This window comes from Gossypium hirsutum, chromosome D11 (genome assembly GCF_007990345.1).
Source record: "Gossypium hirsutum isolate 1008001.06 chromosome D11, Gossypium_hirsutum_v2.1, whole genome shotgun sequence".
NCBI lineage: Eukaryota > Viridiplantae > Streptophyta > Magnoliopsida > Malvales > Malvaceae > Gossypium > Gossypium hirsutum.
Window position 1 is genome coordinate 53,895,473 of NC_053447.1, and position 14,209 is coordinate 53,909,681.

Consider the following 14,209-nt stretch of genomic DNA (forward strand, 5'->3'; position numbering starts at 1 on the left):
AAAAGCGCTGCTAAAGGTCTGTTCTATAGCGGCGTTTGTGGGAAAAGCGCCGCTAAAGGTCTGCTCTATAGTGGCGTTTGTGGGAAAAGCGCCGCTAAAGATCTGTTCTATAGTGGCGTTTGTGGGGAAAGCACCGCGAAAGGTCTTGATCTATAGTGGCGTTTGTGGGGAAAGCTCCGCTAAAGATCTTGAGCTATAGCGACGTTTGTGGGAAAGCGCCGCTAAAGGTCCTGATCTAAACGCATTTTTCACGTTTGGTTTTTTTTGGCTTTTAGGGTTTAAGGTTTAGGCTCTTTAGGGTTTTTAGGTCCCGAAATAAATTATTTCGAGTTGACGTTTCTGATCAAATAGTATAAAATCGCCTCTACCAGGATTCTATTTGAGAAGAAATTGTGAAATCGCGCCCTCGTGGACGCGATTTTGCTACAGTAGGTCATGTAAGAAATAATTTTTTTTTACGTTTCTGAGCAAATAGTATAAAATCGCCTCTACCAGGATGCTATTTGAGAAGAAATTGTGAAATCGCGCCCTCGTGGACGCGATTTTGCTACAGTAGGTCATGTAAGAAATAATTTTTTTTGACGTTTTTGAGCAAATAGTATAAAATCACCTCTACCAGGATGCTATTTGGGAAGAAATTGTGAAATCACGCCCTCGTGGATGCGATTTTGCTACAGTAGCAAGTTTGGGCTGAGGCTATAAATTAGGCAGAAAATGTTCTTAGAATGCATAAGTCATAGCAGAAACAATTTAGAGAGGCTAAGAAAGTTAGAGTTTCAAAATGAGTGAACGTATTAGTGCTGTTATTTACTACGATGGTGAGGTTTTCCACACCGAGAATGGTGTTGTTTTTTTGTCGGAGAATACAGTGCGACTGTCATTTAACCAGAACATAGATTTGACAGAACTTCGTAAAAGAATTAGGCGTAAAATCTTCGGAACGACGCCAATGAAAGTTTTGTCAATCACGTATCGATTTTGTTCTTGTGTTGATCCGGTGACATATGACTCGTTCGACATAAAATGTGCTCGTAGCTTGGAGGCAATGGTGCAGACTCTTCTTGCTAGTGGAGCAACTTATATTGAGTTATATGTACAATTTATGTCACCAACTGAAGTACTTTCGTCCGGTGTTCCAGATGTATACACGACCCCTGGCCGACACTCGGTTAACGGGTTACAAAATACGGAACAGCCCATGTTCGGTAGCGGTGTCGAATGCACATCCCCCGCAAGACACTCTATCGGTGGATGGGACATGTACGTCAGTGGCTCGACGTTTGATGCTGAAAATACGTACTGGGGAACTATATCAAGTTCTAGTGGATGGCAATCTACATCCAATTGGGGACGTTATCAAATGCCCAGAAGAAGGGATGACGTACTACCTACGACGTCAACTGGTGAAGGGACGTCGTACTCTGCAGATGATTATGGGTTAGAAGATGACTCCGATGTGGATCCACCTCGAGAGCCCGGGCTGGATGGTGTAGAAGTGAGATTATTTTTTGAACCGGAGTCGATTCCAACAGAGGGTGAGATGCTGAAAGGAGTTCAGATGAAGAAGAAAATCCACGATTTAGAGTATACTCACCTCCAACCCACATGCATAATGTCAATCAGTCAGCAGATGATGCGTTAGAGTTTCCAGATCTACTACACCGGTTGCGCGATCGTACAAGTTCAGGGGTAGATTTCGGTGAACTTGAAGTTGGTAACCAGTTTACCAACAAGGATAGTTTTATTGGTGCTTTGAAACAACATAGCATCAAAAACGGCGTTAATTACCATGTCGTTAAATCAAAATCTAATAAGTTTGAGGCGAAGTGTGCGGTGCAAGACGGCACATGTTCATGGAAAATCGTCGCCTCGTTAAGGAAAAAGATAGGGTTGTGGGAGATAAAAAAGTACAAAGGTCCACATACATATGCTGCAGGTACAGGATTGAATGTATCTGAATAATAATTTTATTTTGCAATGTTGCATTATTTAATGTACTCCCTCTGTAGGTGTTTCACAAGATCATCCCAAAATGGATTCAGCTATGTTAGCTAGCTTGATACTGCCCACGATAAAAGCAGATCCTAGGACTTCAGTGCCGGTGATAATTGCCAATATCTGTAGCCAAATGGGGTACACGCCCTCTTACCGCAAGGCTTGGATAGCTAAGCAGAAGGCGTTGGAAAAGATGCATAGTGGGTGGGAGGCCTCATATAATGAAATATGGCAGTGGTGCCAGGTGCTAGAGAGATATGTCCCAGGTGCCATCACAGACCTTGAAACGAAACATGTGTACTACAACGGCCGATTGCTACGTGAATGCCAAGTGTTCAAACGCCTATTTTGGACCTTTAAGTAATGCCGAGACGCATTTCCATAGTGTAAGACGTTGGTACAAATTGACGGTACCTTCATGTTTGGTAGGTATACTCATCGGCTATTGGTGTAGTGGTACAGGACGGCGGTGGGAGAATTCTTCCAATTGCATTTGTAATAACACCGGGGGAGTCGTCTGATGACTGGGATTTCTTTCTCTCGAGGTTAAGGAGGCACGTGTGCCCCCAACCTGATATCTGTGTTATTTCAGATCGGTGCACCGGTATACTAGCTGCATTTGATCGAGAGAGAAGCTTGTGGCAGCGCACACACCATAGATATTGCCTAAGACACGTTGCTTCGAACTACTACATGCAATATCCATCTAAGAGCGAACGACGACAAGTGACCAACATGGGTATTTAGTCTATAACTGTATTATTTTGTTTGTCAATTTGAATTAGTTTTATTGGTAGAAGTGGTATAAAATATTCGCTATGATCTTATATTGACAGGGTATGAAATAAATAAAGATCGTTTTGCCGAGATGTTGGCAATTTTACGATCCCAAAACAGAGAAGGGGCAGACTACCTTTGTAACATACGTTTCGAACAGTGGGCACAAGCATACGACGGAGGCCTACGATATAGCCATATGACGTCGAACCTGCCAGAATGCATAAATTCTGCTCTTAAGGGAATGCGCCATCTACCGATAACATCGGTTGTGCAAGAGGCATATTTCCGTTTGGCGGCACTATTTCCAAAGTGAGCAGCAACTTATGCAGGCCAGATGCAGGGTGACCATGTATGGTGCAGTAAGGTAGTTCAAGAAATTAACAAGGCGAAGGCGAGGGCAAACTTCATGCACACAGTCTGTCACGATCGAGACAATTTATGGTTTCGCGTGATGGAGTTTGACAGACCGCACCAAAGTGTTGTTGGCGGGCAATATCGTGTACACTTGCGAAACAGGACTTGTGACTGTGGGAAGTTTGATGCACTTCGTTATCATGCGCTCATGTTATTGCAACTTGTCAGAAACTCCGTCTGGATCCGATGAGTTATGTGGACGAAGTGTACAAATTAGAAAACATGTACAACGTATGGAGACACGTTTTCCCACCGATCCCAGATGAACGTAAGTGGTCGCCCGTATCTCTTGCTCCTTTTAAGCTGTTACCAGATAGAGAATTGCGTCGCAAACCAAAGGGTCGACATTGCTCCACTAGAATACGGAACAATATGGATATCCGAGAAACAGCCAGTCAACAGAAGTTGTGCGGATGGTGTAGGAACCCAGGCCATACAAGTCGATCATGCCCTAATTGCAATAGTTGAATGTAATTTTAGAAAAAAATTATTTTATTCAATTATTAATTGATAATTGTATTAATTGTTAGTAAAATTATCAAATTAGTTTAAATTCTTAATTGTTAGTACCAGTCAAAACATTTTACCAAATCTAACATTATGCAAAATTATGTAAAATTATTAAGTCCCAAAATTTTGTTAATGGTTAGTAAAATTATCAAATTATGTAAAATTATGTAAAATTATTAAGCCAAAAACAATTTAATTAAATTAGGTAAAATTATCAAATTATGTAAAATTATTATGTCCAAAAATTGTGTTAATGGTTAGTAAAATTATCAAATTATGTAAAATTATGTAAAATTATTAAGCCAAAAAAAATTTAATTAAATTAGGTAAAATTATCAAATTAGGTAAAATTATTAAGTCCAACAATTGTGTTAATGGTTAGTAAAATTATCAAATTATGTAAAATTATTAAGTCCAACAATTGTGTTAATGGTGAGTAAAATTATCAAATTATGTAAAATTAGGTTACAGTTAGAGTTTTTAATTAAGTTAGGGTTTTTAATTAAATTAGGTTAGGGTTAGACTTTTTAATTAAATTAGGTTAGGGTTAGGGTTTTTAATTAAGTTAGGGTTTTTAATTAAGTTAGATTAGGGTTAGGGTTTTTAATTAAGTTAGGGTTTTTAATTAAGTTAGGTTAGGGTTAGGGTTTTTAATTAAATTAGGTTAGGGTAAGAGTTTTTAATTAAGTTAGGGTTTTTAATTAAGTTATGTTAGGGTTAGGGTTTTTAATTAGGTTAGGTTAGGGTTAGGGTTTTTAATTAGGTTAGGTTAGGGTTAGGGTTTTTAATTAAGTTAGGGTTTTTAATTAAGTTAGGTTAGGGTTAGGGTTTTTACTTAAATTAGGTTAGGGTTAGGGTTTTTAATTAAGTTAGTGTTTTTAATTAGGTTAGGTTAGGGTTAGGGTTTTTAATTAAGTTAGGGTTTTTAAAAAAATTAGGGTTTTTATTACATCAAATTGAACTTCTATTTTATTATATTAAATAAAATTCTATTTTATTACATCAGATAATAAATTTAAATATGACAATCAATGTCTATGCCCGAGGGATTCGGTTCCACATGGTGGCCGTCGACGGTTACGCGTTGGATTCCTCCTTCCTCTAGCTTCCGACGGCGGTTGTTCTTCCTCTGATGGTGATTGTGGTTCTTCCGGTTCGACATCTGGTTGTCGGACTTGGGACGATGATCCACCTTCAAAGAATAGTGTATGTGGAGGTGTTTGCATCATGAACGGCGACGGTGTTTGAAAGCCATACGTTGGTGGCGAGTGGTAAAAAGGAGAGCTCCCCAACGACCCCCATTGCGATCCCTCCTGCGCTGCTGGCCTAGATATCGGCGGTCCGCTCGGCATAACAGGAAATGGAGCTGAACCGGGCATTTGGCTCCAACCTGCCATAGGATTCGGAAAAGGATACATGTAAGGGTTAGGGTACATATAAGGGCTAGGAAACACACCTGGCATCATAGGGAAAGGCGGTTGCGTGGGTATCATCTGTTGAATTGCTGCGTCAGGTGACTGCGTCGGTGCTCTCGTTGGGGCCGGTGATTGCATGGTCGCTGATGATGAGCCGGGTGACTGTCTGGGCCTCATTGAGGGGCTGCCTTCGTAGTCTTCTCGTCTTAGATTTAGAGGCCCGCGCCTTTCCCTTCCGACACGTATTTGCCGCTGCCTCTCCTCTGGCGTAAGTAAATATGGCTTGCCATGGAGCCTAAACCATGGCATGTATTCTGGAACGCATGCTAACTCCGAAACGATGATTTGTTCCCGAGTAGGTAGATATTCATGCCGATTTTCCCACATTTCCGTGTACTCGGACCAGTATCTAGGCCAATCAGTACCTAATAGCCGAAGGTCGATTTTGTGGTGATCGTCAAACACCTCAAGGTCCTCAGGAATCGGTTGTCTACATCCAAACTGTCGTAGCACTCTGTCTGTCTGGTGGGGCTCCACGGTTGCATAGTTGATCAACACCACTTTCGCGTGCCAAGCGTTCAGATTTTGTAAAAACTCTTCCGGGATTACTGCCCGAATTGCCGGATCCTCGTATGGTGTCCATTGAAACTATATGAACATGATAGAAATATTAGTTATATACATAATTCTAAATACTAAATACTAAATATCAATCGACTAGCGAATGTATGGAAATATCTATTTGCAATAATACTTACTTCTGCTTCCGACCGTTGCTCCAATAGAAGCCGTATATCTTCTAGTTTAGATGGTAATCCACGATAACTTGCCGGATGGTTCCACCTAATTAAATAAATTTTTAGCATACTTTTATTCTTACAAAATCTACATAATAATTCCAAAATTTAATATAAAATTTACCTCGTTACGAGTGGGAATGTATATGGGTGGTTCATTCGAGGACGTAGAAATGGAAAGCGAAATCGTGCCCATGATTGCAGTAGTGACAGGCAACCTCCGATGTTTACTCTCCTCGGTCGCGTCGCCCCGTGCATCTCCCGATATAATGTTGCCAATACGGCAGACCCCCAACTAAATTCACCGACTCCTCTAAAATCAACGAGTTTTAGCAGCCACCTTAGATGTACACGGCTCCGTGACGTGTCGGGCATCAGATAACCTCCAATTATTTGAAGAATGTATGATCGATCATATCGGATTCTTTCAATTTCGGTTGAATTTGTATTTGGATCGGGGAAGGTGGCACGTAACCAGCCCATCTCGACCTTACCTCCATCCATTTTATCGGAAATAGCGCCCAAAAGTTCGTAGCACACCGCCTCTCAATTGCTAGATTGGGCAGACCCGGTGATTGGGTGCTCGTCCACCGGCAATCCCAATTGCAGATGGACATCTTCTAGAGTGATAGTGCACTCTCCACATGGAAGATGGAATGTGTGCGTCTCGGGTCTCCACCTCTCGATCAACGCACTAATCAGTTTCGGGTCCAACTTGCATCCTCGGCCTACCGTCGCCACGTGCCAGAAACCCGCTTCCCGCAGGTAGTTCTCTACTAATGGAGATGGAGGAGCATGCATATTCCGGATATTGCATTCCAATACCCGATCTTCAAACTTTTATAACAAATAATAAATTAATAATTATCTAAAAATTCATAAATAAAAAAATCTTAAATTATATTTAAAAATTAAATTTAATACTTACCATTTTCATTTGCTCCACCGATATGTGATTCCTATCAAGACGAATTAATGATCCGGCCATTGATGAAAATATAAAAAATTTAAAATTATTTTTAAAAAATAGAAAAAAAATTAAAATTATTTTAAAAAATGAAATTGAGGGGAAATTGAAATTAAATATGGATTTGAGAGAATTTTTGAAGGAAATTGAGAGGAAATTGAAATTAAATATGGGTTTGAGAGAATTTTGGAAGGAAATTGAGAGAATTTTTGAAGGAAATTGAGAGGATTAGAGAGGAAAAATTAGATAGGATTTGTTTGTGAAAAAAATAAAGGGGTGGGGGTATTTATAGTTTTTTTGACTGTTGGGGGGGACAACGGTCAAAATTTTGACCGTTGGGGTACTGTTCACGCGCGGCCTACATCGCGTCCACGTTAGTAGGTCGCGCTGACGTGGACGCGATGTCTTGACACGTACCCTGACATCGTGCTGACGTGGATGCAATTTCCCGAAAAGTGGCCCAATCCGGTAAATAATCAAAAAATCGGCCCATTTCGGTAAATTTTGAAAAAAACTGGCTTTTTTTGGTAATTTGCCCCCTAGCGCTACTTAAACCTTTTCCCCAGCACTTTAAGTATTACTTGCGGTTCTTGCTGCATGCTTCGACCAATCAATATCTTCCATAGCTCCAACCTTTTTAATAGTTTAAATTCTCTGTATATTTTCAACAATTATTTTCATTTTAATGGTGTTCATGTGTATCTCATATCGGGTGTCAAAATTCAGTGTTTCAATCGTTGGATGTTGGCTATTGCCTTCGTTTTATGTCTCCATTTTTGCTGGAGAAAGACTTGTAGGTGTGATTCAAGGATTTTTGCTACATAATGAATTCTGGAAAGAAACCATTTTAGCTGTCGGTTATAGTTTATTTGTTAGAATTGATGTTATCGTTGACGATGGTGGTGGTTATAGCTAGACATACACTACAGCAAAAGAGGTTTTTAGCGGCATTTATAGCAGCGTTTGAACCAAAAACGCCGCAATAGGTAAGCAATAACGACACTTTCTTTAAAACGCCGCAATAGATCAAGAAAAAGCGCCTCAAAAAAGTTAAGCAAAACACGTGGTTTTGTTGTTGAGCTTTAGGGACATTAGCGGCGCTTTTCAATAAACACCGCAATAGATCGATCATTAGCGGCACTTATTGGGAAACGCCACTAAAGGTCGAGCAATAGCGGTGATTTCAGTAAAACGCCGCAAAAAGTTTAGCAAAAAGACCTTGTTTTCTTTTTTGCGCTTTACTGGAACTAGCGGCTCTTATTGAGAAACGCCACTAAAGATCGAGCAATAGCGGTAATTTCTGTAAACCACCGCTAAAGGTCAAGCATTGGCGAAAGCTAAGCAAAACGACATTTTTTTAGCTTTAGTGACATTAGCGGCGCTTTTCAACAAACACCGCAATAAATTGAGCATTAGCGGCGCTTATTTAGAAATGCTGCTAAATATTGAGCAATAGCGGCGCTTTTCGGAAAACGTCGCAAAAAAGTTGAGCAAAACGACCTCTTTTTTTTGAGCTTTAGAGGCATTAGCAGTTAAGGGATTATGTGTTTAGGGATTATGGTTTATTGTTTAGTGTTTAAGGGTTGGGGTTTAAGGGTTAGGGGTTTAAGGTTTATAGTTTATGTTTTATGATTCAGGGTTTAAGGGATAAGGGTTAAAGGTTTAGGGATTATAGTTTATGGATTATGGTTTTAAGGTTGGGGTTTAAGGTTTAGGTGTTAGGGATTAGGGGTTAAGGGTTAGAGGTTTAGGGTTTATAATTTATATTTTATGATTTAATGTTTAAGGGATAAGGGTTAGAGGTTTAGGGATTATGGTTTAAGGGTTGGGGATTAAGGTTTAAGTGTTAGGGGTAAGGGTTATGGGTTTAGGGTTTATAGTTCATGTTTTACGATTTAGTGTTTAAAGGATAGGTGTTAGGGGTTTAAGGGTTATAAGGTTTAAAGGACAGGGTTTAAGGTTTTAGGGTTTAGGGTTTAGGGTTTATGGTTTTAGGGATAATGATTATGGTTTAGGGTTTGAATTAATTAGTATTTTTGAATTTATATATTAAATATTTTATTATATAGTTGTAAAAGAGATAATATTAATTTTAATAGATTAAAATTTATATTACTTAAATTTACAAAAATTAATTATTTAAAATTGATATGAAATATATAAAAAATTAAATACAAATTGTAAAAATATGTCAATCATTAGTGGCATTTGTACAAAAAACGCCGCAAAAGGTAGGCAATAACGGTGTTTGGACCGAAAACGCCGCTAGTATGTTTTAAAAATTTTCAAAATGGCGCCGTTTCGCTTCAGGAATATAATTTTAAGTGGCGTTTTTTGTAAAACGCCACAAATGTTATGCAATTACTGGCTTTTTTATAAAACGCCGCAAATATTGAAATTTCAATTTGACTTAAACGGTGCCATTTCACTTCAGGAACATAATTTTTAATGGCATTTTGTTTAAAACGCTGCAAATGTTATGCAATTAGTGGCGTTTATTGTAAAACGCCGCAAATACTGAAATTTCAATTTGACTTAAATGCCGTCGTGTTTTTTTTTTGGGTCTATTGTTCTAAGTCTAAATCTCAACCCACCCCGACTCTCCTTCCGTCTTTATTCTCTCCTGCAAATCCTTCGATCTTTCACCCCTTCACCTTTTTCGGCCTTTTTCTCGCTCCAATATCTCTTCTCGTTTGGGCTGACTGGTAAAAATCTCAACAAATCCTTAATTTCTCCGTTGATTGGGTGTATGGCTTTGATTCCTTGAAGATTTTATTATTGGTCTTATTATTAGGTTACCTTTTGAATTTGGGGTGTTTGGAGTAATGGGTGTTCTGTATCTAATGGAATTTGTTTGGAATTCTTGTTTGTTTTGTTATTGCTTAGGTTTTTTTTATAAGTTTCAATCGGTCTATTGTTATTGGTTAGGTTTTTTGTATGTGGATATACATGGTAGGCTTTGTTCATTTGTGGGGATTCTGGCGGTTCTTTGAGTTATTGGGTTGGCATTTTAGGTATATTTCGGTGATTTCCATGTTAGGTCGTTCTATTCTTTGTTACGCCATGGCCCCCCTCCTTTGCATGTTAGGTCGTTTAAGCCATTATGATTCTATGCTATTCTGTATTTGCTTTATAGCGACTTGTTAAAATAGTGAACTATTGAAAAGCTGGGTCATTAGGATGATAAACCATTTGAGATCCTCACCCAAGCCTCATCCAAATAGATTTTCTTTTATTATTATGTACATGTAATTATGCTTGTCTCTGTAACTATTATTAGCATAACCAAGTCATGGTAAATACCTAAAAGTAGTTGTCATGGCTTTCAAATCCTTGGATTAAACCTTTGGGTGATAAGGCTTAAAAGTCATTTAACTTGTCTAGCAAATTGTGAATCAAGTATTTGATTACATCCCTAAATTTGGAGGTTTAATCAAGTCTAATCTAGTTCAAGCAATAATAAGTTCGAGCTGAAGTTAGATTCAAACTTCAAGGTTCAAAGTTCAGCTCAAGCTTGAGCTCGATAGCTTGATTGAGTTTTATTTTTAAAACTAGGAGTATGAGATAATGATGAAACTAAGTTCACTTGATTAGATTTGTTTATCTAGTAAAAAAGGAGCTCAATTATTTGTGCTTAAGGTTGTGTTTGAATCTAAAATTTTCAATACTAATTAGAAATAAAAAAATTGTACTTGAATTGGATTCACTCAAAGGTTGAGCTTAACTCTACAATGATCTAGTCAGATTATACTTTTTTTTAGACTCAACTTGAGTAACTTGCAAGTGCAAGTGTCTCGTTAACACCTCTTTCTAAACCTACTTAAACATTGATTGAGGTACCAGTATCAGATACTTGTATGTGTCAGCTTGTCTTTGTTTAAATCTTTTGACTTATAGCAGCAACTAAATGGATCTGAAAATTAGGTATAAGTGCGTGGATGCCTGTTATAATAATGTCTTATAACAACATCTTTAAATATATAAATACAAATAATACATTACTATTTGTAAGTAAATATATTTATTTACTTGTACTTTTATTGACATGATTTTATATAAATGATTAATATTTGAATATCTTTGACAAGTAATGGAATAGGAACAATATGATATACTACTGGTTGGTGGGTTTCTTTGACAAGTAATGGAATAGGAACAATATGTTTAAGCTTGTACAGTAATTATAATCTGTTTAATTATGAATGCTTGGTGCTAATTTTTTTTCCCTTTTTAGTTCTTTTATGTATTTTTTGTGTAGTTGATAATATAATTGCATGCTAGAATATTTGTGATAGGAAAAAAAGAACATGATTTTATACTTTTATCTTTTATTCATTTTCGGTACTAATTTGCTTCTTCTTCTTTTTTTTCCAGAAGTTTACTTCGAATTTGAGCAAATTTAAGGTATTTATTCCTATGTTTCCCTAACTAGACTTCTGAAGCTGCAGAAATTATGGTATGTTTACTTAATAAAATTTGAATTATTTTAAATATTTATAGTGTTTAATTATAATGGTTTAATTCTTTGTTTGTAATGCAAATAATGTTAAGTTATGTTGCATTTGTTTTTATAATATATATTGCGTTTCTAACTCTTTGATTGATTTATTAGGAGAAACTAAAGGATAAAAAGGCGGAGTACGAAGCGATTGCTTCGAGTGATAGTTTTGTTCATCTTGATGACATTGATAACCAGATTATTACTAAAGTTTTGGGTCTTGAAAGGTATGGTCGGGTTCGATTTCAAGGGTATTTTGTTAACCCAACCTAATATTTTGGATCCAGCTCACAACAATACATGCCTTCAGGGAGTCAGGCTCAAGCTGAAGTTTAGAGGTTAAGAGACTAAATTGCACAGATGCAAGCGATCACAGATGAACGAATTACTCAACTTCAAGCGGAGACAGCAGCGAGGGAAGCAGAGTAGAGCAAAAAGTACGATGCACTTCAGCTACAGCTTTAGAATATGATGAAGATGTTTCAGCAGTAGCAAACTCCACCATCTTAGACTATTATATGATTATTTTTAACATTTTAATATTATTGTAAGAATAATTTGATTTCTACTTCAGTTATCAATTTATATCATATATCATTCGTTGAATTTGAAGTATCATTTAGATTTGCTGTTTTTGGTTGGATTCCATGCTACAAGAAGGGTTGCATATAAATGAAAATTGGATTTTAAAAATCTGCCAAAGTTAGTGGCATTTTTGATAAAAAAGAGCCGGTAAAGAACATGACCTTTAGCAGTGCTTTACAAAAAACGCTCAGCGTTAAAAGAAAGGCGCCGCTAAAGAACATGACATTTAGCGGTGTTTATGACAAAAGCGCCGCTAAATGTCATGTTCTTTAGCAGCATTTGTGAGAAAAGTGTCGCTAAAGGTCATGTTTTTAGCATCGTTTCTGATAAAAACGCCGCTAAAGGTAATGTTCTTCAGCGGCGTTTGTGAGAAAATGCCGCTAAAGGTCATGTTCTTTAGCAAGCGCCGCTAAAAGTATTAGCGGCGCTTAAAAGCGCCACTATAGGCCTAAAAAACGCCACTAAAAGCCTGTTTTGCTGTAGTGGTACCCTATTGTATTCATAGGATACTGGTTATTTCTTAATTTATGTCAATTCTGTTTAAAGCGGCACATTCAATATTATAATAATTAAGTAGTCCAATTGGCATTTAAGCCAACTTAACTATGGAAACTGATTCTTGTTTTGTATCTATTTGTAACATGTCTGAATGGGTTTGTTTTCTTTGTAAGTTATAATTTGAATACATTTATCAATACCATATACAAATTCATGTAGGTTTTAGGTTTTGTTTTCTTCATAAGCCAATCAGCATAGTAACTTAACAATGGACACGACTATTACCTTTAATTTTATATTCATTAAAAACAATATTTTAGCTTTTTGTAAATTTCAAACAGTAACAGTATCCTTTACCTTATTACACAAAATAATTTGATTTTTTAAAGATAATTTTATTGTGAATTAGAAAAAAGTAGAAAAGGTCTATTTGATAATTAAAAAAGACATTACATTCTTCGTTAAAAAAATTACGATACATTCAAATCATAAAGTAGGATGTAATCTACACCAAAATAATTGTTCACATATCTCATATATGCAAAAATAAATTTGGATAAATCGATTTGTTTAAGAATTGGGTTATCCACCCAACTTCTAAGATTTGTTCAAAATTTAGAAGAGTTGAAAAATGGACTTAAGCAAAAAAATTAGACATGTTTCAAATATGTATCACGCTTGAGCTTAATCATTCAAGGCCTAACTTTGAATGGCCCGACCCATTTTCTAAGTTTGTAATATTACATTGTTTTTATATATGATCTAATTTATAATACATTAAAATTAAATCTATAGTAATATATCATACTAAATGTAAACATTAAAAAAATTAATTGGATTTATATAAAATTTTAATAAATGAAAAAATTAGTTGGATGTTGGCTATTGATGTTATCGTTGATGATGGTGGTGATTGAGCCTTAGCTCGATTGTTGCCAATGTAAAAGAATGTGGTTTTGAGTGCGTTGAAGCGCATTTGATAAATGTCAAAAGTAACAAATTTTAACATCGTTCTTGTAATACCTCAATTTTACCCGGCTTACATGAAGAAAATAAAATGGTCATTTTACAACAAAACGGGCCCAAAACCCAAACCCAATTACAACTAAATAGGCCTAAAATAAATGACCCAAACCTAAAGCCCAATTACAATTTAGCCCAAATGGCGAGAACAGTTTCTGGAACCCTAGCATCAGCAACATCTCGCGCCGCAGCCCTCTGAATCTCTGTGGATCTTCACCTGCGCATCAAGGAAAAACAAAAAAGGAAAGAATCAAAGATTCGCAAATCAAAAGAAAACATATTTTTCTTCTTCTTTTAATTGTTTCATTCGGCTATAAAAAAGCCACCAACACACTGTAATCGGGATCGGAAAAATCAATAAGAAAACGATTATTTTCACAGAGAATACAATACAGAGCAAAATCAATCCAAGGTTTACATTTAGAGTTTTTTTCATCTTGCTTTGTTTTAATCTATTGTTATTTTTTTATTTGAATACAAAATAAACTAAATAAAATGAAAGAAACAACCTTTCTTTCGGAAGCGAAGTCGAGACGATTGAGGGAGCCACCCCCGAGGGTCGGTGGCCAAAAACCGAAATGTTTCGTGATCTCCTCGCGCTTTCTGTTGTTTTTTTGAGATTTTGAACCCAGATTCGGGATTAGCGGGGTCGAGAAGGCCAAACCAGGGATTTTCCCCTTTTTCTGCCAGCGCATACGGTGGTGACGGCGCTGGAGATCGGCGACCG

At 36.9% G+C, this 14,209-nt stretch overlaps 1 long non-coding RNA gene across 1 annotated transcript; it reads left to right on the plus strand.

Annotated features, from left to right (window-relative positions):
- Positions 1–9,456: 9,456 nt before the first annotated feature.
- On the plus strand, positions 9,457–11,673 carry LOC121223115 (uncharacterized). The gene is made up of 3 exons (XR_005920511.1): positions 9,457–9,583; positions 11,253–11,334; positions 11,491–11,673. It is a non-coding gene; the product is annotated as an uncharacterized lncRNA (long non-coding RNA).
- Positions 11,674–14,209: the final 2,536 nt, after the last annotated feature.